The following is a 23,520-nucleotide window of genomic DNA, read 5'->3' as shown; positions in this document are numbered from 1 at the left end:
CTCTCTCTCTCTCTCTCACGCACACACACACACTCTCACTCTCTCACACACACACACACACACACACACACACACACACACACACACACACACACACAAAGTATGAGTCATGTTCAGTAAATTCGTGAGTACGTGTATAAGGCTCCCAAGAGAAAGACATAAATACATAAAATAAAAGCAGACGTCAAGAATAACACCATTGAATAATTGATATGTAAGAAGACGATACAACAAAAGCAAGTCAAAAACATTTGGGTTTTGAGCGACAACCTCAAAGACTCTCGTTTTGTCTGCAGCTGATCAGAGAAACACAGATTCCTGCTGGTGATTTGACGCTTCAGTATCTTTCTATCTGATGGGTTTATTACTGTGTCACAACCGAATGAAAAATACTCAGTTTGAGCTGCTTTCATTTAGAAATGTTTCATCTTCAATTAAATATTAACATTTTGGCTTCTCTCAAATATTGTTATTTGATATACAGTCATCTCTTCAGGTCTTTAAAACGAGCAAATCTCAGAGGTTTATTCACAAACATTTATCAGACATTCAACCTGGAACAATGTGGTTGCAATACCACGTATATACACAAGCTTTACCCCTTGTGGGTCAAGTTTAAGAAGGCGAGCCTCAAGAAGCTCCAGGTTGCATATAATGACTGTTTGCGTATACTGCTTAGAAAACCAAGGTGGTGCAGTGCAAGTGAAATGTTTTGTAATGCATGAGTCAACATGTTCCATGCTCTCTTGAGAAATCTGATGTACAAATTCATCTGTTGATTGAATGTTTCTCATAACTCTGTCATCATGCTGCTTTCAAATCTGTGTCTCAGTGCTATACGATACCAGTCACCTCTGTGGAAACATTGGTATAACTGCCTTTTTTAATTTATATTTGAGTGTTGTATGTCTTTTAACACTAGAACCGCCAATCGGGTCAATTTGTGTGATGTGTGTTGTGTGTGTGCGATGTAACTTTTTTTCAATAAAATATTAAAGTCTCCCAGTCCGTGACTTTTCCTGAAAGTGTGTTATGTAGCACCCTATGTTGTTAAAAATTGCATTCTAATAGCGGGATTTGACGGGTTTAGGTAGGCCTATAAACCTCTGGCGGTTCTAGTGTTAATAATAGACCAAGAGTCTCTTCAAATAAAAGCTGATGATGATGAATACATGCTTTTTTCATGGAACAAAAAAGGCCTTTATGCACCTATGCCAAGCGCATACTGCAATTCAATAAAACCATCCAATTCAGTGCAATATCAGTTGACTAGAATAATCTGAAGTTATAGTATGACAACATGGTGGATTCTAAATAACACACAAAGAGGTCTTGATCAAATTGAAAGCAGTACCTTTCAAGCTATTATAATAAGAATATGTAAGGATGAGTGGAAAGCAATACGATATTCCAATACAAAACGGAGGATTAAACTAGCGATATTCCACTAAAAATATTTGAGGATAAGGAGAAACCATTCATTTTGTACGTCATTCTCTGCTGGTAAAACACATCAGTTAATGGTTGAGAGTATTGACTCATCTTTTCTCTGAGTGCAGCTGGGATTATTCTCGCGTTTCTCTTCTTGTCCTCATGATGGCGCCGTTTGCTCAGTCTTCCGTCCTGCACCAGCACCTGCTGAAACAGGCCTCATGTGAGTGGTCTGCTCCATTTATAACACATGATGTTTAAATTGTGCTCCTCGCAGGAATCACGCCCCACCATGAAGAAGTTGTGGATAGGCCCCTCCGGCGGTGACTGGCTCTGGGCGTCATTTTGCGTCAGAGTAAACAAAACGCTGACGTGAATCTCTCTTTGGAAAACTCTTCAATCGGTTTGTGAGCTATAGGATTCAGTGAACAGAGCTGAATGAAAAGGTGCATTCACCTCCAGTTGGTGATTAAAGAGAGGGATCGTGCAGGCATACCAAAATAGATTTTTACTCAGGCGTCAACCCTTTCAAAGTAAAAGCATCTAACTTGCATCCCACACACACTGCTGTAATGCATTCGTTTTATATGCCATGAATATTAATGCCAAGTATATGCTTAACTAAGATATTATATGACTGTATTATTAGCAAATAATAAATAGCATATTAAAGAAAAGCCAAAGCGTGAAGACGCTCAATTAATTGCCAACAATGTGCCAATTGAGGCTTCATCAGGGAGAATTAGGCCCAAATGCTTCTTGGTTAATTGCCACATGTATACCAGTATAGCTACGAGCTTTTTCTCAAGTTATTCGTTTGAATGTATCAATCAGTGCATTATGCCAATTTCAGAACAATGTTGGGAAAATGAGTGGATCGTTTTTAAAGCCACGTAGGCTGATAGCTCTCTGAACCGGCATCCTGCGTCACCAGCTTCAAATCAGATTACGTGCCTCGTTTATTTCAACAATCCAGCGGATAGGAGGCCTTAGTGCTGTCATTGCACCGCCATTAAAACCACCCCCTCGATATCCAGTCAACAATTGTTGGAAATGATTAGAAAGTGACTGTAAATAGAGAATTTGAGACCTTTGTTTTCAGCACTGGACAGCTCCTGACTCCCCAGAGGCCTTGAACTTGGTCTGTAGATGTCTGATCAACAAAAAAACACCCAGTCACATAATACCAGCAAAACAAGCAAAGACGATCACTTCCCATCCCTGTCATAATCACAAAACCCTAATTGGACTTATTGGTGATGCGGTGAGGGAAGTATTGATCTGAAATGGTCGTCACACCATCCCGTGCAAAGCTCATGAAAGCATTCACACACATTTCAGTTTTTTTTTTTTACCACATTCTTTTGTTTTAAAAGAAATAAAGTTTTAAANAGAGAGAGATCTTATTTCCCACAGGGGGGGCTAGGGAGACCTGCCCTGGGTGCCTGGGTGGAGCTTGCAGAGCCTCCTGCACAGTGCATTTAAAGTCAGACTGACTTTAAATGCACTGTGCAGGAGGCTCTGCAAGCTCCACCCAGGCACCCAGGGCAGGTCTCCCTAGCCCCCCCTGTGGGAAATAAGATCTCTCTCTCACTCACACACTCACTCACTCACTCACTCACNGCAGGTCTCCCTAGCCCCCCCTGTGGGAAATAAGATCTCACACACACACACACACTGTGTGTGTGTGTGTGTGTGTGTGTGTGTGTGTGTGTGTGTGTGTGTGTGTGTGTGTGTGTGAGATCTTATTTCCCACAGGGGGGGCTAGGGAGACCTGCCCTGGGTGCCTGGGTGGAGCTTGCAGAGCCTCCTGCACAGTGCATTTAAAGTCAGTAGGGGTCAGCAAACCACTTTGAATAATTCTTATAAGGTCCCACACATGTTGATCCTGCAGTGCTGTAATATTCTAGTAGATTTGTTTCCACTTGTTTAAAATGCACATTTAGCACGATCTTCCCTACCCCAAAACAGCCCATTAGGCCTATGTGTTAATCATATAACTGTCAAAAGCAATAATATGAGCCCAAGCCCACTATATTTTCCCTTTTGGAAATGTTATAGGGCGGACAGATATTTAATAGTAGGCTATCATACTGTTAACTGCAGGATTATATGTAATGGTAATCTGAGGATATTAAAAGAGTCCCATTATTTTTTCACACAACGAGGGCGCCAGATGCCTGCAACATTGCGAATATGAGTTCAAAGGTTAACACAGCGTCGCTTTTGATGTCTAAATTCACAGTTTAAAAGTACATTTTACATGGTTTGATATAGTGACAAAATTAAATCAGTTTTGTCTTTTTGGTACTGAGCCAGATGGTGGATTGTGCTTCAATCGGCGTCAGTGATGTCGGCCATATTGGACACAAGGGAAAAACCATTCAATAGGAGATCATGTGGCGTTCAAGGGTCATCGAAAAAAGTCAAACATGATGTTATAAACCCACATTACAACCTTAATTTATACAGTGTATGAATAAAACCTAGTCAAATTAGCAAAACGTTCTCAAGATTTTATTTTGTAAGTGTTCCTGGATAATGTTTTTATTTTTTTAATATATTTTTTGCAAAACATTTACATCATTTTGGATCTATGCTGAGACAAAAAAAAGTGTCAATTATTTCAGATTTTTATTTTTTACACTTTTTAGACAAAACAAGAAGTGAAAATAATAATAACCACTTTTCCAGCACTATTTTCAAAAAATACTTTTTATTATTTAGGTGATATGCCTATCTTTTAGTTGCTGATTCCCAAACTGTAGGTCTGGGTGAAGGTTCATGGGATATTTTAGAAAATATCACAAAAACAAGGACACAAAATATGGTAATCGCTTCGGATGTTCTTGTTATGTTTGCCTTTCATGTGAATTGCAAGATAGTTGTTTCAAAAGTATTCATGCAACTAGACACTTTATTCACAAGCATTGCTGTTTAAAGGGAATCACAAGCCTAGAAAAGTTTGTTTTAATCACGTTTAGGTCCATTGCAGCTGGGAAAGTCAAATGTACGAGTCTAACCTGAGTCCCTGAACGCATCAATATTCCTCCTTTGGCCTCGTCGGCTCCTCGGCGCTAGTCCGGCTTTTGTTGTGTGTCTTTCAGGGCAGGCTGACCCATCAGCCGGCGGTGATTTCTGGATAATTTATCTGTTTTGCTGGCCTCTTGCTCCGCCATATTACGCAGCCTTTGTCCCCCTGCCCCGAGTCCTCGATTAAAGGAATATAAAGGATCCCAGCGGAGGACTTTGGGCTGGGGAAGTAGTTACCGGTATGGGACAGACGGAAGACTGAGATTCCACGTTAGAGCTCCTGATTCCACTCCTTTGGGCTGTGACGGAAAATAAAAACGTGCAGGAAAACACAAAGATCACAGGACGCATGTAGCCGAGGCACAACAACTGCAGAGGTCGCTTTTAAGGTAAGAAGTGCTCGTCTAAAAAGTAGCATGTTGTCTTGGAAGTGTGTGAGAAGGGCCTGGTTGTGCTGTGACTTTCGGGGAAAGTTTAGGAAAAGAGATCAGGAGAGTTTTCTTGGTGTTTTTTGTTCTAACAAAAGTCGGTTTCATTGTGATTCCCGAAGCAGGACTCAGGTTTTAGGGGTTATTTGCCTTCATTAAGTGGGAGGAGAAAACAATGAGACTCCCAACCCGCCCGGAACAATGCTAGATAGCTGCATTTGCACCATTTGAACCATGGAATAAGCACCATAACAAAACAATTCCCATTTTTGTAACTTGTTTAGCCCAATTGTACAGTGTGTTGACTTTCTTTCAAATTCACGTAACAAACTCCAAACTCCTTTCCATACTCCTTTCTTTTTGCCTCACCCAATCTCTATCTCTCTCCACACTATCAGCTGCTGCAGGCCTCAGCTGTTAAAGGCCTTTATTGCAAGACACACAGTGTTAAAACAAAGCTTCCAAAATTACAAAACATCTGTATTTAAAGCCTTCTGCACTTGTTTCCAATTCCATTCTTGCAGCCTTTTTTTATTGTGGTGATGCAACTGGACTTCCTCAGATTTGTACACACAAAAAAAATCATGTGTGGAGATGATAAAGTGCAGGAAAGCTGTAATGGTGTGTGTGTTCAAATAGTCCCTGTCCCAAATCGTGCATGGTTGTGGCTGCTTATATACTCCAGTGCCACAGTAATCCTCCTCCATGGTAATCCCTCTGCTAGTACAGACCCAGTTGGCTGGACACACACACACACACACACACACACACACACACACACACACACACACACACACACACACACACACACACACACACACAGCTGGAAAGCAGAGGGCTGTTGGCAGAGGAGTGAGGAGCGCTAACAGGTGGTGCTGGCCTGGGTTCAGGGACTTGAGTTTTAACTGGAGGCTTTAAGGATCCTTGCATACACTTCAAATGTCCTCATAGCACCAACGAGACCCTACTGTATCATTANGGTCACTCTCTCACCCCCCGTCGCGCCCCCTCTCCCCCTCCGAAGGAAGGGTCTTAGGTAAGTACGGTGACTCTGCTCGTGGACCCGAGCACGGACAGTTTACCGACTTCTCTCTCCTTTCCGCGGTAGAAGTCCCGATATTATCTGCTTCCGAAGAGAACAAGAGACACAAAAAGACTGACTCCTATAGACTTTATACGTTCCTGAACGCAAGAGGAAGTTTACGGGTTTTTGTTGTAAAACCAAGGGAAAAAAAAAGGTTCAAAAACTTCAGAACAATTTTGCAATTACGCTGGAAAAAAAAATTGAAAAAAAAAAACCGAAAACCCCCGTCTTCTTTCTACGGCTCTTGCGGAGAGAATTAGTCGTTTTGACATTAGGCTAAGTTGGTCATTCGCCCCAGAGCGAAAACACGAACTTACTCTCGTGCGGACTTGTAAACATTCACATACGTTTCCTAAGCGGAATTTCGGCAGCGGCCAATTTTTTCTGAGTTCAGGGAACTTTGGGTCCGGTGCGTGGGGTTTGGAAACAAATTCGGGCGCGTCTGAGAGTTTGAGGAGACGGTCTTGTTCGGCGAGGAACGAAAAAAAGCGTCGACAAACCACCCACAAACCACCAAACAACCCACCACCCACCCCCACACAACGCCAAACCCAACAACCACCACAACACACAAACACAACACCCCACACCAACAACACGAGAAACACACCACCACGAACAACACACAACCGAACCCCACACCACAGGGTCGGTTTTGAAAACCAAGACAATTGACTCGTCTCCCTAAATAGTACCTCTTCCTTTAAAATGAGCGCAACCCCGTTGACCTCCATTTATTGGGATCTCTTGGTCGGTGTTGGTTTTTTGTAACGGTTGGCTAAAAACCCGTGTCCCTTTTAAAAGCGTAAAACTTTTTTGTCGTGTGTTGGGGTAAGTTTTTCGAAAAAGGAACCGTTGAAATAGTACGAAGGTGTTTGTAGCTAAAAAAAAAAAAAAACACAGCCATGTGTTAAGACTCCTTTTCCCAAGCAAGGTCAAAACGTTTTAGTGTGTTTATTTTTTTTTTCCGACCGTTCTTTTTTACCCCTTAAAAAACCCCTGTTGGTTCACGGTCTCCGGGAAAATTTTAAATGTCTACAAAAAAAAACAATTTTAAAAACCTTGTCGAAAAAACAAAAAAAAAATTGGTTGACACACAAAAGAAAAAGAAAAACGTTTTTATTTTTTTCGGGCGGAAAAAAAATTTTGCTCGACCTCCGCGGACCGTTCGTTCGAACTATGCAACAAACCTCTCTGCTAAATCTCTTAAAAAAAACCCCACTTCCGGGTTTGGTTTCTTTCCTCATTACCCCTTTCCTTCAAAAAACCATTGAAAAACAAAAAAAAAAATCGGGGTTTTAACCATTTTGTCACCACAACTGGAAAGGAAAAAAGTTAAGGCATTGTTGTTGAAAGGTTTGAAAGGAAAAGGTATGAAGGGAAAAAAAGAAAAAAAAACGGAGTTTGGGTTTTTTTTTTAGAAGATAATTTAGAGAAGAGGTTGTGAATAGTCTGACCGAAACCGTCCGGAGTCCGAAGACAAAATTTTTCCGGAAAAAAATAACGGTTCTTGTGTGTCACCAAAAAATTTTTTTTTTCGAAAAAGGGTTTAAATTTTGTTTTTTGTTTCAGGACATTTTAAAAAGAATTCGAAAAAAAGACGTGAAAACAACCAAAAAAAAAGAAAAGCAAAAAGAAAAAAAGGGTTAAGGGGTAAGAACGTTCGAAAAAAAAAAGAGCCTAACCCCCACCACTTTTTAAAAACCGGGTTTGAGCCCTTTTTTTTTTTTTTTTTTGACAAAGGGAAGGTTTTTTTCTAAAAAAACATGTGTTTTTTTTTTTTTTTTTTTTGCAAGTTTACAAAACAAAAACAAACCTTCCTTTAAACTTTTTTTTTTTTTAAATTTGTTTTCCACGGCCCCCCGCGTTTTTTCCTTTTTTTTTTTTTTTTTTTTTTTTTTCGGCGGACCAAATCTTACCGCAAAAAAAAACACCAAACAAACAAAAAGTTTTTTATCAGGGGGACAAAAGGGGTTTTAGCCCACGGTACCAAAAAAAGCACCCGACGGAAAAACTTTAACTTAAATGGAAAGGTCACCCCCAGGGGGTTTTTTGTTTTTCCCAAAAAAAATTTTTTTTTTTTTTTTTTTTTTTTTTTTTTTTTTTTTAGGAGGAAGGGTACCCCTTTTTTTTTTTTTTTTTTTTTTTTTTAAAAAACAGTTTTTTTTTAAGGGGGGGGGGGGGGGAAAAAGAACCCGGGGGGGGAAAAAAAAAAAAAAAATCAAAAAAATTTTTTTTTTTTTTTTTGTTCTTGGGGTCAAAAAAAAACCCGGAAAAACCCTTTGTTTTTGTTGTTTGTTGTTTTTGGTGTTGTTTTTTTTGTTTTTTGTGTGTTGTTTGTTTTTTTTTTTTGTTTTGTGTTGTTTTTGTGTTTGTTTGTTGTTGTGTTGTGGTTTTTTTTTGGTTGTTTTTTGTTTTTTTGTGTTTGTTTTTGTTTTTGTTGTTTTTTTTGTTTTGTCGGAAACCTTTTTTTTTTTTTCCGTTTCCTTCCCGACCAAAAACCCGGGTCTCCCTTTTTTCAAAAAACCTCCCTCGCACTGTGTTATTGGCAGGGATGGCAGGCTGCCCTGAAGATAACATCGAGCTGCGCCTCAGAGAGTGTGCCAGGGCAGTTACTGGGTTACGCTCCGGTAGCCGTTTGCAGACCCTGGTACCCCACTCACATCTCTGAGATTGTGGGCAGAAGTCTGTCAACTTAACTTCCAGGTTTATGCGCTGGATTTATCTTTCGGGAGCATGAGCAAGTTCCGCTTGTGGATTTCACAATCAGCGCTTTGCCTCAAGGCATGTCAAACTTTCAAAGACTATAACATACATTTTTAATCGTAGCATGATGCAGTGCTGAAATGATCAAAGGAAATCAACATTGTGGTGATCAGTGTGTCATTTATCAAGCCAATATTCACTGGTTTCACCTTCCTAAATGTGAGGATTTGCTGCTTCTTTGGGGTTTATGTTATAATTTGAATACTTTTCCGACAAAACAATAACAATTCAACATGTTGCCTTTTTTTATCCCAGCTTTTCATTATCCTGCCGATACAATACCTGCTTTCAAAGACTTACATCTAAGTCTGACCTTCCTTGCCATCTAGTGACGACATGCCTTTTTCTTCACCCTGTGCACCAGTGATGTAGCTTGGTGCTAAAGTAGCAGCAGCATCTCAGCTGGGTGTGGTCAGATGTTCAAGAGACTTGGCGGTCATTGAGACTGGAAAATAGCTCCCAATTAGAAAAATACACATGGTTGGTGGGGCGTGTTGCTTCAGGTAACAAAGATTTGATAAATACAACGCAACTAGTCCAGTTGGAGAAATGCAATTTTACCACTCTGGATGGATTCCATAATCTTTCTTTCCCACGCAATTCCTTATTTTATCTTATTTCAGAAAGATTACGATGTAAACAAATAGTGTCTGATTGGTTGGGCGTCTAATTGTGCTTTTGTAAAAGTTGTGTCAAGTTAACCTTCTGCCCATTCCTGTGTTGTTTTGCTGAAAAACCCTTGCATTGACATTGCAATGCATTGTCCTCCTGAAAAAGATGAAACTATTGTTTATTTACAAAACGTTTTTTCAGGTTTTGTTAAATCCTATAGTGTAGTATGTTGTCCTATAGTATTGCAACCCTGTTTCCGGAGTCTTTGTAGTGTCAAGCCTTGAAACTCATTAATCATAAACTCCCCCTGGACTTTCTGGAATGTATTTCATGCCTCATTGGTAGTACCCTCACTCCTCTAAAAACATCTTTGGTTTCAAAGTCCGCTTCTACCTTTCAACTAAGAAAGGCAGCTATACAATAATGTTGCATAAATAGATAATAACTAATATGATCAGATCAAGACGGGTTTAGGTTTAGGGCAAAGCATACATTTCTGGCCTACCCTAGCTTTGCAAAAACTCTAATCATATTCAAGAGTTACTGAATGTACAACCTTTACAAGTGCGTTAGTTTTGTCCCCAGTCACAGCAAAGTCGCCGGCTCAAAGGTCGACGGGCCTCTCCCAGAACACTCCAGAGTTTCATCTTATCTTATGAGTCAGGTTTACGACAGTTCCGAGCTGAGTCATGATGGATTAACGCATTACAACATGGTAGCCAAAGATATCCCATTTATACACACCTTCGTTATCAAAACTCACGGAAATATCACAGCAGATCCTCTGTAATGTGTGCGATTAAAGCCAAAGGAGGGACTATGAGGGTATGAACAGTGGTTTATCAGATGGTGTATTTTGTTGCACATATTTTAATCTACTATTGAGCTTTCTGTTTGTCTAGAACATTTTCATAACTTTTCATGACTGCCACATTTCTTCTGTTTTGCAACAATTTTTCCTCTTGGAATGCCAGGGTCAAATACATGTTTTCTGGATTTTTCACCAAAGAGGGCGGTCAATTCCTCCTACTATGCATGCCTGTAAAACTGTTAGTGTTAACTTAGTAACTGATTTATTGAAAATAAAAAAACCTCTCTAGTACACGTGAGTTTGCCATTAGACATGTTGGCATTAGTTCACCTCAGTGTAAGGGCTAGGGATGCTCCGATCGATGTCGGCCGATACTCACTCTCTGCAGATCGATCGGTGCTCTCTAAAAATGCCGATCTCGAGGGTTATGGCTAGAAAGGATCTGTCTTGTGTAAAACTCTCGCGAGAGTTTGCAAGTCACGTGGCTGAATGTTTACGTTTGGCAGGCAGACTTTCAGTTAAGATCGTTAACATCAGTGGGCCACAGCAAATGATGGTGAGAAGCTAAACTATCTATTAATGATGTCAATGACAGGGAGTGTGATTGTTGAAATAGGGTGTTAGCAGTCTTGTTCTTCTTGATGTTTCTCTATTAATATTGCTGCTGCATTAATGTGTATGTTGCATGTTACTGCTGTAGATGTGTTTCCGAGCCGCTCCGATTACAACGAGAGTTACAACGAGAATGTGACGTCATATTTACACGAGACGGATCCTTTCTAGCTATAACCGATCGAGAGAGCCGATCGCATGACTGTAAAATTATGACGTAAAATACATGACACTTTTCTCAGTGCGCGGCAAAACGAGCTCGCCAAAATGGTTTCACCAGTCTGGCAGTATTTGAAGGTGTCCAAAAAAGACAATAAAATAGCGGTATGCAACGTGTGTGAAGCAGAAATCCTGCAGCTCCACCCGCTGTGACGGAGCGGTGAGCGGAGCAACACACACACACAGAGTTAGGCTGCAGTCGAATAGTCCATTTAGCTTAGGAACCTTCCTAACCGAGTGAAATGACCCGGAAGACCCTCAGTGGCAGCCATGATAAGTGCCGTTCGAATTCTCTATATGATAGGAAAGGAGGTTTCAAACTTCCTTTATAACCTCCTTTAGCTTAGGAACCACTGGACCTCCCTCACCGAAAGGAGAGGAGAAAATGCTGTCCCACAATGCCTTGCAGCCGCAGCATTTGCCGTCACACAACAGTCGGCCGTTCACGGAAACAACCGATTATGACCGAGAAATGATATCATGAAAGTTACGGTGCTTATTAAGCTTTTTAAAACATAGGTGGCGACTTGCCAAAGTGCTTTGTTTTGAACGTTCATCAGTATTATAATCAAAAAGAGAAATTTGAACGTTAGTTTTTACTGAAATGATCAAATAAAGTCAACATTTCACTGAGCTGTGTGGGGTTTGTTCAACTTTTAAAATATGTTTGAATAGTGATATACACAGTGATAGATGTTAAGGACTAACGTTTATAATAAATACATTTGTATTGATTTTAAGATCTTTTCATAGTTCATACAATCTTTGGGATCATTTGTATTTATGTGGACCGGAGTGAGAGGGTGACGAGCATAAGTTTCACTTTCCTTTTTTATTTCAATTCCAACTTTGGTCATGAAGAATATGTTTCTCTGTTGTCCACGTTCATAAAGCATAAAGCAATAGCATCAGAGCACGGTGCAGAGTCTCTAGATGAGTCCCTCGTTCTTATTAAACATCCATGTAGTCCGTTGTATAGAACAGGGGTTCCCAAAGTGGGGGTCGCGAGACCCCGAGTGTTTTTTTATTTTTTTTTAATTATTATTAATAATAACGTTTGCATAGACATTTTCAAGGGCGGACTAGCCACCTGTATATTTTCCCCGCAGCACTGTTATTTTGGGGGTCGCGGGCTGAAAAGTTTGGGAACCCCTGGTATAGAACACTGTAGTTTCCATAGTTTCCCCACAGCAGCAGACACACAAAATGACGTCCGCTGGCGCATCATAAACACATCGGATAGTGAAAGTGCAGTCGGATTCTCTAAAGTACCGCAGTCTCTTCTCCTAAGTCCTTTTGAATTCTCCTATCCACTATCCCTTAACCCCGTGACGTTTCACTCAGAGGTCAAGGAATAGGAGATAGGGTTAGAATTTAGGAGCTGATTTTTGGATTATCCGACTGCAGCCTGAGACCTAACACACTTAGCTATTTCATCTACCTCTGGAACAAGCTAAACTAGTTATAAATATATTTATTCTTCACTGTTGGGTCACTCATGACTGGATTAGTGAGCTGCATGAGACAATACTGACAGGCTGTCAGGAGAGAGAGAGAGAGGGGAGAGGAAAAGAGAGCGCTTCCACTCATTTCACCCGTGTTATTATCCAAAGTTAATGTAAACTTGAATAATGCACTTAATTTGAATGTAATAATTATGTTGTTTGTTGTTTGTGGAAGCGCCAGTGAATGAGCCCCATTAACTGAGTTTTAAATGGAAGATCCCCATAGTCCCCGCCCACGTGATCGGTATCGGCCGATACTGATTCCGGTGATCGGCCCTAAAACTGGCGATCAGAGGGCCATGTTGTACTCGAATTAAATTGGTTTGTGGGATGTGTTGCCCGACCTCACCAGTAGTGACAGTTCATTTGTGTTGTTTTTTTGGAGCGAAGAAGGCTCATTTTCAGATAGGGCTGCTGGATTATGGCAAAAATCATAATCTCGATTATTTGGGTCAATAATTGATATCACGATTATTAAAAACGATTATTAAATTACTTTGAAAACATCCATTTATTGAAAAAAATAATCTGAACAGTATGTTTTTAACAGTTGATTACCCTGAACTATGAGTATAAATCAACTGAAAAAAATAAAATAATCGTTTTATTTCGATTGTTGTTTTCATAATGGTTGCAAGCCAAAATCGTAATTACGATTAAAATATGATTAATTGAGCAGCCCTATTTTCAGATAGTCTCTCCTCAAATTGTATATATTTTCTGTCGCAATTGGTTGTTCACATTAAAGAGACTGTTATTGTGCAGCTGGCCAATCCACTGTAGTGTAGAGTTGAATGTCACGTTGCTGGTTTTGGAAAGTTACGGAAATGGATGTACCCCCAAAACAATTGTCGTTAAGTTATTGGAGGAAGAGGTTTCCAAAGATATTTAACCATCATTGATTACAAACCTCACTGGCCCCTTAAGGTTAACAGTTTGTCCTGGTTACGTGTAGGGCTGGGATTTTTCTCCTGAATGCCGGCTCCATCCAAAGCTTCCCCCCCTGCAGCTCTCCAGCATTGTTGTTTTCGGCCCTGTGGGAAGCGGCAGCCTGTGTCTCCTTAATCTGACACGGCATCACTGGCAGTCTGGCACACGGCCTCACATGTCTCGTGTCCTTGGATACGATCAGGCTCCAGCATTCATTTGAACACATACCATTGCCTTTTGTGTGCTCGGGTACAGTATGCCTGAAAGAAAAATTATTCACAAATATGTGCATGAATTCCCTTCCCTGCCATGTCATATTCAATGTGGCTCGTTTAAAATGTCTGCATATTGTGTGTCTCTTGTGTGGTAAAAGTAAACATGAACCCTTGAACTCATACAATTATGTTTTTTTGTAAATATGCAAAGTGATTTAAATTGTATATCTTTAAGGACCACTTTTTACGAATGTTTTTAAAAAGCAATTTACATTTTTCTCATTAAATCCATGACCCACATCTCTGTTTGAGCTCGAGGCGGTATTTACTGCGTTCCCTCAGAGCCACCAAAAGAATGACACATTTCTTCCAGCGAATCTCATTGTGTGTATAACAGCCTCATTCAGGAAACCATCTGAGAGAGGATTCAATAATCTGCCTGTAATTTGATTCGCTGTGAGGTCAATTTGAGCCTTCATTAGTTTTGGTAGATTTGTCTCACAAGGGTGATCATTCTCTTCACCGCAAATATTCCCACTCAGTTTAACATGGATGGGTTTTTTTTTTTACAACAGTGACTCAAACATGTTATTTGAGGACAGTAAAATCTGAAATACTCAAAGCTTGTAGGATAGTCCAGGAGTAGAGGGGGATACCAACTGAGGAATCCCATGCACTATGCGTCCTTGACATTCTCTGAGGTGGTTTGCATAAAGCTATCGACAATTACTACAATGATTATAATACGTTTGCGGCAGTAATACAACTTGTCCATTCATAAGAGATATATCGTGTATATCGACGGATCTAATTTGTTTGGATTATTTAATCGTAGCACTTCTTGGTTTGATCGATTGTTGGTCTTCTTGGTTCCACCACTAGAAGGACAGTGTGTCTAGCCCTGATTAGCATTTGTGCTGCTCTGTGTTGTTAGCATGTGTATGGGGTTGTATAGTTCAGGGGGTTGTGAGTGTGCTGTGCTCTGTGGGAAGCACCTCAAGGTACTTCCTCTTTTGCCCCTTTCACACCTAGGCTTTTCCCGTTCTAGCTCTAGCTTTTCTGGTTCTTCGGTTCAGCTCCCGCTCTGTTCACACTGCTCAGAGCCCGACTGGTGCTGCGTCATTGCGTAATCGTTTGCGTGCCTGCTTCATAAAGCCAAACCGCGCGGAAACCCCTCACATTGACAGCAACAACAATGTCGAAGCGAAATGGAAGAAATGGGACAACTTTACTACCAACTTTACAGTCGTTGCTACCAGCGTTTCCGCCAGTGGGCTTCTTGCCGTCATTTGACGCCCTTATTCAGCTCGGGACGCCCTGAACGCGAGCCGAGGGCGTCCAAAAATATTAATAATTTGAGAGAAGATCGAGAGTTTTTATCGCTTGAAATGACGAAGAGGAAAAAGGACATCCCTCTGTTGGAGGGGCAAAGGAGTCTGGTGGGATTCTTTTCGGAGTATTGGAGATCGTTTCCCCGACATCGAAGGTGCCTGCTACAGGACAACACGGAACGTGCGCGATTTGGACGCGATGAGCGGGGGGGTTTTAGTGGAGCACGTGCGTGAGCTGCAAGCACCGGAGCCTCGCAGCGGCGAAACTGAGGCTCCGTGGTAAACTGTGGTAACATGAAGAGCCGTTTGGGAGCCGAAAGAGCCGACGCCTTAAGAGAGCCGAGCCAAATTATCCGGCTCACTAATGTAAAAATACAGTTTCTATAAGGGACGCTCTCAGCCCTGGTCTGGCGGAAACACTGCATGCTACATTCAAAAGTTCTTACACAGTTACACAGTGGGCCAAAATAAAAAAATCGGTACTAGTCGAGGGCTGGACTGGTTCAAGCTCCAGTTCCGAACCGGCCCTGGAACCGCGTTGGTGTGAAAGGGGTATTTGAGCATAACAAAAGGTAGAGAAGGCTGACAAAAGAATGAATCGAAAGCCTTTTTCTCCGCGGAGGTGGCCTTTTCTGTTATTCTCAGGGCACCGTTCTCCACGGGTGGTTCACTAAGAGGTTTCAAAAACTACTGTAGAAAGAAATAAAGTTAAACTCGGAGGATTGAGATTGTTTAAAAAGAAAACTTGGCTTATTGAAGTGTTTTTTGGAATCGGGTATGAACCTGATTTTTTTTTTTTTATCTGGACTGCCTCAAAAAATAGTATTAATCCTTATTTATTGTTCATCTTTGCCCTAATAAATAGCTGTTTGATCCCTGTAGAGCAAGAACACTTAGTTACATCATTAAAAAGCACACCCCGCCCTCATTGCTTTCTATCAATGGCATCCTTCTTGTAATAAATCACTCTTCTCAAATTATATCCCTAAATCCATTATGGCTTTTGCTGCCGGCGATGTGTGGTATGTGTTGAACCAAAGAAGAAGTTATCCGAAGGGAAACTTGTTGGCGCTGAAGCAGTTTGACATGCCAGATCATGCGCCGGCCCTGTGGACTCGCTCAGGCTTGCCATCTATTCATAGCCATTTTAGAAGTGAATCCTCTGGGTGCATATTAGTGGAAATAGGAAATCATTTTAGGGAGGGGAGTTTTTAATATGTCATTCAACCTATAATTAATAACAGCATTTGGGGACGTCAGTCAAAAGTATTCCTAGCAGAAAGTGAAACTGCTGACAACTGATGGTTTTGAAAGGTTCTGCTCACACCAAACGGGTTTTAAAGGTCCCATGTCATGGCCATTTCCACTGATCATAATTCCATTGTTGAGGTCTACTAGAATAGATTTATATTGTGCAATTTTCCAAACTCACATTGGTTTCTCATACAGCATCTCTGTAAACTACGTGTATTCACTGAATTTCACTCTCTGCCTTTAACGGCTCATTGTAGCTCCAATAGCTCCAGCCTCCACCCTCCCTGTGAGCACAGTGTGCTCTGATTGGTCGGGACGTTGTGAAGTCGGGACGTTGTGAATCGCGCTGAGCTCCGTGGAGGGGTGGTTTCCTTGTTTAGGGACAGCGAAACACAGCCAAACTCACCCTGAGCACACACAAAGTCACAGCCGAAGTAAAAACAATAAGTGTGGCTTGATATTGAGTAAGAAAAAGGTTGATAAACGCTGTGAGAATGGGTCTGCAGAGAGAATTTTGCCGCGATCCCAACAGTCTGTTATCAGCCTGCAGCCAGGGAGGAGAAAGAGCAGAGCTGCATGCACTGAGTGTGTGTGTGAGGAAGTCCGTGGATTGGTCAATTTGGACCAATCAGCGGGGGCTTAACGTAACGGCTCCGGCTCCACAGATTGGTCCATTTGGTTCCGGGTAACGCATGACATCATGAGGTACCCGGAAGAATCAATGGACAGTGACGTATCTCCAACGAGGCGTTTTGGGGAGGTATTTCCTGTGTTAGAGTTTTACTCGCTACAGGGTGTACTTTGAGGGTTTTGACTCTGCAGACCGTTTACATGCAGAAAAACCTTCATAACACACAAGGGGACGGGTAATAACCGGAAAAGCATGACATGGGACCTTTTAAATTGTCCAAACACTGATCCAAAGTCCTTTTAATCGTCGTCATTCCAGCTGTTGATCCAGATGGTTAGCCTACATTTTGAAAGTGAATGTGTCACATAGTAGAACATGACACTCACTTACCTGCTAGTCGACAGCGAACCTGTGTTCTTGCTCTCATGACGATCACCAGGAGTCGGGTTTCATTAGGATTAGCTTCAGTCTGGAGTATGTGCTTCCAGAGGATTTGAATCAATGATAACCTCTTTAAATTACAACGACACTCTCCCACCTTGTATTCATCCAGGTCAGACATGTGTTTGTTGTAGCATTAACTTTAGTGACAGCACCAACCGTTTTGGACATTTGGCATCAAGTGGTGGTTGACATGTGCGACAAGATGAGGTCAAAGGTGGGGGCCATGTTTACGTTGCCTTCTGCTCTGATGTCTGTGGCTTTTACTTTGACATGGGTTTAGTTTAGCCCTCTTTAGAGATAATATGCAATACAATTAGCTCCAGGTTGGTCAACGCACTTGACCGAGGCTTTAATTTCATTATTGGTTTATCAGACAATTACTTTCTTAATTAATCCTAGGGTGTGAAATGTCTAAAACTGAAGATCTGATACTAAACTTTTCCTGTAAATAAGTAATTCAATTGTTTGTCGGTAAACGTCATGGTTGTCTTCTTTTCATTCTGGCTTTTCTCTGGCTTGTGTTTTGTCTTTTTTTTTTTTTATGTTTCTTACACTAGCATAAGTATAACAAATTACAAAGTCACTATCGTGCCGCATATGATTCGCAGATGCCAGAGAACTGAGAAAAAACATTTTTACACAAACCCCATCGCTGTGTTGTCAGATCAAGAAACACTCACGGCTGAAAAGAGCAGACATGTTTCAAGTTGCTCTGCATATCATCCAACATTAACAAAGTGCCAGGACGAGTAGTGCTGTCATGCTCACACTGTCGCACGCTGTCCTCACCAGCTGTTACTCTGTCTCTGCTAACAATCCTGTGGAGAGTGCATGCTTTCCGAAAAGGCCATATTCATGTCTAATTGGACTAATTAACTCACCAATCTTTATGTGTAGGAGTGACTAATACGTGTTTATGAAAATTAATCAAATGTAATCTTCCTCCACTTCTTTTTTCACATTTTGTATCTGATATGTAGACACAGAGAGGCAGGTTAACAAACAATAGGTTGCTCTTTGTAGAGGAGATGCAAAAATACAAATAGTGATCAGCTTAGCAAACAACTACATTAAAAAGACATGCCGGCTATTTTAAAGAAACAATTGTTATTCTGATTTTAAAACGATGCCTCTCCTGTATATCAATCTGTATATCTTTACATGTGCAAGTTTACATATATGAATTAATCTCCTTCCACTATTCTCACCCTGTCACTCAGCCCCGTTCATTTCCGCTGCCTCAGCATTGGCTTTCAGTCAATGACGTTTGTCAATGGGAGGACGTCAATACACCCTCCATCTAAAATGGGTAATCCATGCATTGATTGTTGACCCTCATTAGGTTTAGTTGTAGTGCTGCCCTTTACAGACCTAAGCCCCTCTTTCAGTAGAGAATGAAAGATTTTTTTTCTTTACCAAGAGATTTAGTTTTAGCTCCAATTTGAGAATCAGAAAATCAATACAAACTTTTCATCAAGGAAGAGGAAGCTTTAGTCACTTCTTTGGGATGTAAAGTGACTTTTCTTATCAGTCTGCGAAGTTATTAGCACAAACAGTTCATGTCACAAATCATTTTAGAGGTATGACAAAGGAGCTCAGACATTAGGCTAGTACAACAGAAAGCTTTCTTAACAATTGTTTACTTATAACGTAATGAAACTGCCCATATGACAAAATCAAGCAAGGAACAAGTAGGGCTGCTCAATTAATCATATTTTAATCACGATTACGATTATGGCTTGCAACGATTACGAAAACAACGTAATCGAAATAAAACGATTATTTTTTTATTATTACTTTTTTAAATACATTTTTTTTTTGGTTTTTCAGTTGAATTATACTTAAAGTTCAAGGTAATCAACTGTTAAAAACATACTGTTCACATTTTTATTCTCCAATAAATTGGTGTTTTCAAAGTCAATGAATAATCGCATTTAATATTCGCAATTACAATTATTGACCTAAACAAAACAGTGTTGAAACGTTGCCATCCACAGAAATATGGACACATAGTAACACACATTTTCCTGCATCAGTAGATGGCCTAAAGCCTTTTTGAAGCAAAGTCAGCTTCTCTGGGCCACTGAGAATAAAAGCTACCCTCTGTGTTCTGCTCGTCTTTTCTTTCTTTTCTGTCTCGGTTTTTATGGGACTGCAGTCTGTCTATGAATGACATTGCTGCTACAAATCTGTCACTGAAGGACATTTGAACCTATGTCCTAGCATTTCATAAATGCCTGGATGTGAGTCATGGACAGCGGATCAGTCTCGGACTGGAGTGAGCAGCGGCAGCCTTTTTTATGGTAACAGTTAGAAAGACACATGAAAGGACCACTTGACATGAGGCAAAGGTGACTAATAAATAGACAGAGCCGGATCCAAAGATGAAGGTGTCAACTCATGACAACAAGGACACACTTATACAGTGACATTTATTTATTTGACAACAGATAGTATTCTTGTGAGGACATCATTGCATAAACATAATCAAAATGTTTATTTCAAAACACTGACTGACCTTCATTTACACACATACGCACTCCCTCCCATACTCCCACACAGGGTCTCAGATATCAGGAAGCTAAGGAGGAGAGAGCTCTGGCTCTTAACACCGAGAGTCTTTATCCCTGTGTGTCAGAGAGAGTGTGATCACAGAGAGCAGAAATGGCCACAGGCTGTAACATAATCTAGTTTCCAGCTCGTCTGGCTCGACAGGCCTTTGTTGGGACTTGCAAAATCATGTGAGGTCATCCGTTGGCATGCAGTCTTTGGTTTCTGCATGGGAGAGTTATGCCAAGACCACCCCAAAAAAAAGCCCCAGGCTAGTATGTTCAATATGATAATTATGTATCTCTATTTGTGAAACAACTTAGCCTCCATTGAAAATAGTGAGCTCATGACTTTTAGGTTCTGCTGCCAGTTTAAACACCGAAACCCTCTTGAGTTTTGGCTACCTGTTTGTTTTCAAATGCTCTTGATTATATTTGAAACTGTTCCAATCTGGGTCTATAGTTGACAAAAGTATAGAGATAACAACAAGTGTGTGGTGTTGATTGTTGGATTATTCTGATTGTAAATATGATTAGACACTATCAAGATTTGAAACCCTGTACTGTCAACATCACTTGGCAGTATAAATTATGTTTTAAGTAGTCTTTTGAAGACATGCATTTAAATAATGAGCTTTACTCACCTTTACAACTGGCTTTGCAACTCTAACATTTGTATTTTATATTAAGGTTTATCTAAATTCACAAATATTGAATATGTCTTTCTGGCAGATCTTCTGAATTTCTGTCTTTTTAATTTTTGCCATTTTGTTATTGCGGTAATTTATTTAAAAAAGCTAGTTTTGGTTTTATAACTTCTTTTGTTTTGCATTTGTTTGGAGTTAAATGTCCTAAATGTATATCTTATCAAGAGTATTTGTTGATTGTATCTCAGGGAGCATTCACTGTTGGGTTTGGAACAGTTTTGTACTAATCCATCCAAAACGTTTGGATATCATTAACAGCAGAGGTAATGCAATAAGAATATAAGAGGTGGCAGTAAACACCTACATCAACCTAAAGGGCTGGTAATGGACTAATAAGACCAAACCTCAGTTAATCACACTATGAACCCCTCCTCTCTGCAGGCTTGACGATGGGTTGCGTCAGGAGTAAAGAGGACAAGGGCCAGGCGCTGAAGTGCCGAACCGACAACTCTAACACGCCCACCAACGCCCACCTGGGCCACTACGGGCCGGACCCCACCCTGATGGGTCACTCCCCCGCCATGAAGACACACAACAACAGCTACAACAGTCACGCCGCCTCCCTCACACCCTTCGGGGGGGCGTCGTCTATCATGACTCCCTTCGGGGGGGCGTCCACCTCCTTCACCTCTGTGGCCGTGAGCAGCCCCTTCCCAGGAATCATCCCAGGTCAGTGTGAGGAGTTAACGTTTCAGAGGGAAGGGCACAGGGCATTTCAGGAAAAAAGGTTTGGAATTTCCCTAAAAAAATCAAATCAATTCACAAAACGTTGGGTCCCTTTGCCCCGTGAGAAAAGGAAACTTATTATCTGTTTCTATTCAAATACAAAATGAAGTATACATATTTACTCAACTAATTTGCAATCCTAATACTTGCCCAACATTTCCCTCTGCCATTTCCTAAATTAAGAATAAACTCTGCTTATTATGCGCAGGACCATATGAGCAGCAGATGTTATGCAAATAGGAACTTTGAAATGAGTCAGCCCAAACATCCAAGGCCAAAGAGAAACCCAAAATAAGTCAGTAACATGAGAAGCATCACAGCAGGGTGGCTTCCCCCGGAGCCAGAGGAAACATTTACATCCAACCAATACAATGGTGTTTGTCATGTTCAAGTTTTTATATTAAACAACAGTGTGCTTGGAATTAGGGCTGGGCGATATATCGAGTTTACACGATACATCGTGGATTGCACTACATGCGATGTCGTAAATGACCACATCGTGAACATCGAGTTTTATGTTGTCAAATCAATTTCCCGCCGCGGCCAAAATGAGCTTTCCTTTCTCCCTCATAGACACAGTNGGAAATAAGGTCTGTGGAAAACAAACCTGTTTGATAAATGCACGTTTTGTTCAGCCGGATAATATCCACATGTCTACCCTTACTTTTATTAATTTTCGAATCATAAATCTAATCGATAGATTATAAAATGGTTTTAGGAGGCGTCACTGCACCACTAGAAGCCAACTCCATCGATCAAGCTGGCTGAAACTTTCTCTCCCTCTTCTTCTCATGCTACCTGTCACTCTCCTTTAACTCCTCCGGTGACTTTCTTTTATTTGAAGATAGTTTTTTGCCCGGCGCTCACGGGCAAACGGGAGCCTGCTCTCGCTGGCTCCGCAGCAAACAGCGGTTTACTGCGGAGCCACAGTAAACAGCTGTTTGCTTTTCACCCAACAACGACCACCGCCTCACGAAACGCTATGTTGTAGCGTTAATAAACGAAACAATTTAACAACATTGCTTGTCAAAATACCTATACCACAGGACAATTTTATTTTTTTTAAGCAATGTTTTTAGTGGCCCTAGCGGGCAATTGGAAAGTACGTTATGCTGGCCCGGGGTGTCTAAATAGTGCTTCCGAGCCAGCGGGCCATTTATAATGTCGAGCCCTGCTCTCTGTCACTGTGCATGTGTGTAATGTTTGTGTGCAAGTTAGACGGGGCCTGCGTGTGTGCCTGCGTGTGTGACTATGTCTATGAGGGAGCAAAGGGATGATGGAAGATGTGTAAAAANCCTTTACCATTCAATTAAACACATCCAATGTTTATTTATTGTAAAAGCAAGAGAGAGAGAGAGAGAGAGAGAGAGAGAGAGAGATATTAAAAAAGCCCAATTGCTTTTACAATAAATAAACATTGGATGTGTTTAATTGAATGGTAAAGGGGTTTAACGTTAGTGGCGGGTTTAGTGTGAGAGAGAATAAATAAGACAGCCCAATATTTAAAAAATATATATTTAGCATATTTCGCAACTTTCCGCTTCGGAAAACATTGAAATATTGTCGTCTGTTTTCGTTTCATGTTTGCTTCCTGTTTAGCGCTCCGCGAACTTGAATGGTGGACGGATCAAATTCTGATAACGTTAGAGAAACGTGGGGTTTGTCAGAGCCGAACAAAGTGTGTTGCTGTTGCTTAGCAACAGGCCACAGGCGACGGAAGCCCCAGACGTCCAAAAGTATTAACACAAAGGGGCGAAAGCGTGAAAGCGAAGTCACAAAATTATGTTTTTACGTATCATCGCTAATTTTTAAGAGGGTATACGGAAATCATTGGCATTTTCTACTGGGTATACGCAGGGCCGCCCCTCCCTACAGGCCAATCACGCAGGCTGCATGGGGCCCCGCCTTGCGCAGGGGGCCCCGCCCAGAGGGCCTCAGCTCCTGTGCGCTGTTCTCCGCTCAGTTCTCCGCGCACACCCCGCGAGAGTGAGAGAGAGGTGACAAGGGGAGCTCGTCTTTAACCCGACACCGTTGCAATGAATCGAAATCTGACCAATCACGCCTTTGATACGGCCACTAGTGCAGGTGAAGAGATGACGGTGAAAAGACAGTTTCAGTCCGGCGCAAGCAAGAGGGGAAAAACAAAACATGAAGAAACTAGAGCATCACTCGAAGGTGGGTTATTGTATGAGTCAAATGTACAACTTGCGAATGTTGTATAAGTCAAATTAC

The sequence above is a fragment of the Notothenia coriiceps genome, unplaced genomic scaffold (genome assembly GCF_000735185.1).
Source record: "Notothenia coriiceps isolate Sejong01 unplaced genomic scaffold, NC01 NC01_scaffold00006076, whole genome shotgun sequence".
Classification (NCBI taxonomy): Eukaryota; Metazoa; Chordata; class Actinopteri; order Perciformes; family Nototheniidae; genus Notothenia; species Notothenia coriiceps.
Note: the sequence above shows the minus strand (reverse complement) of the source record.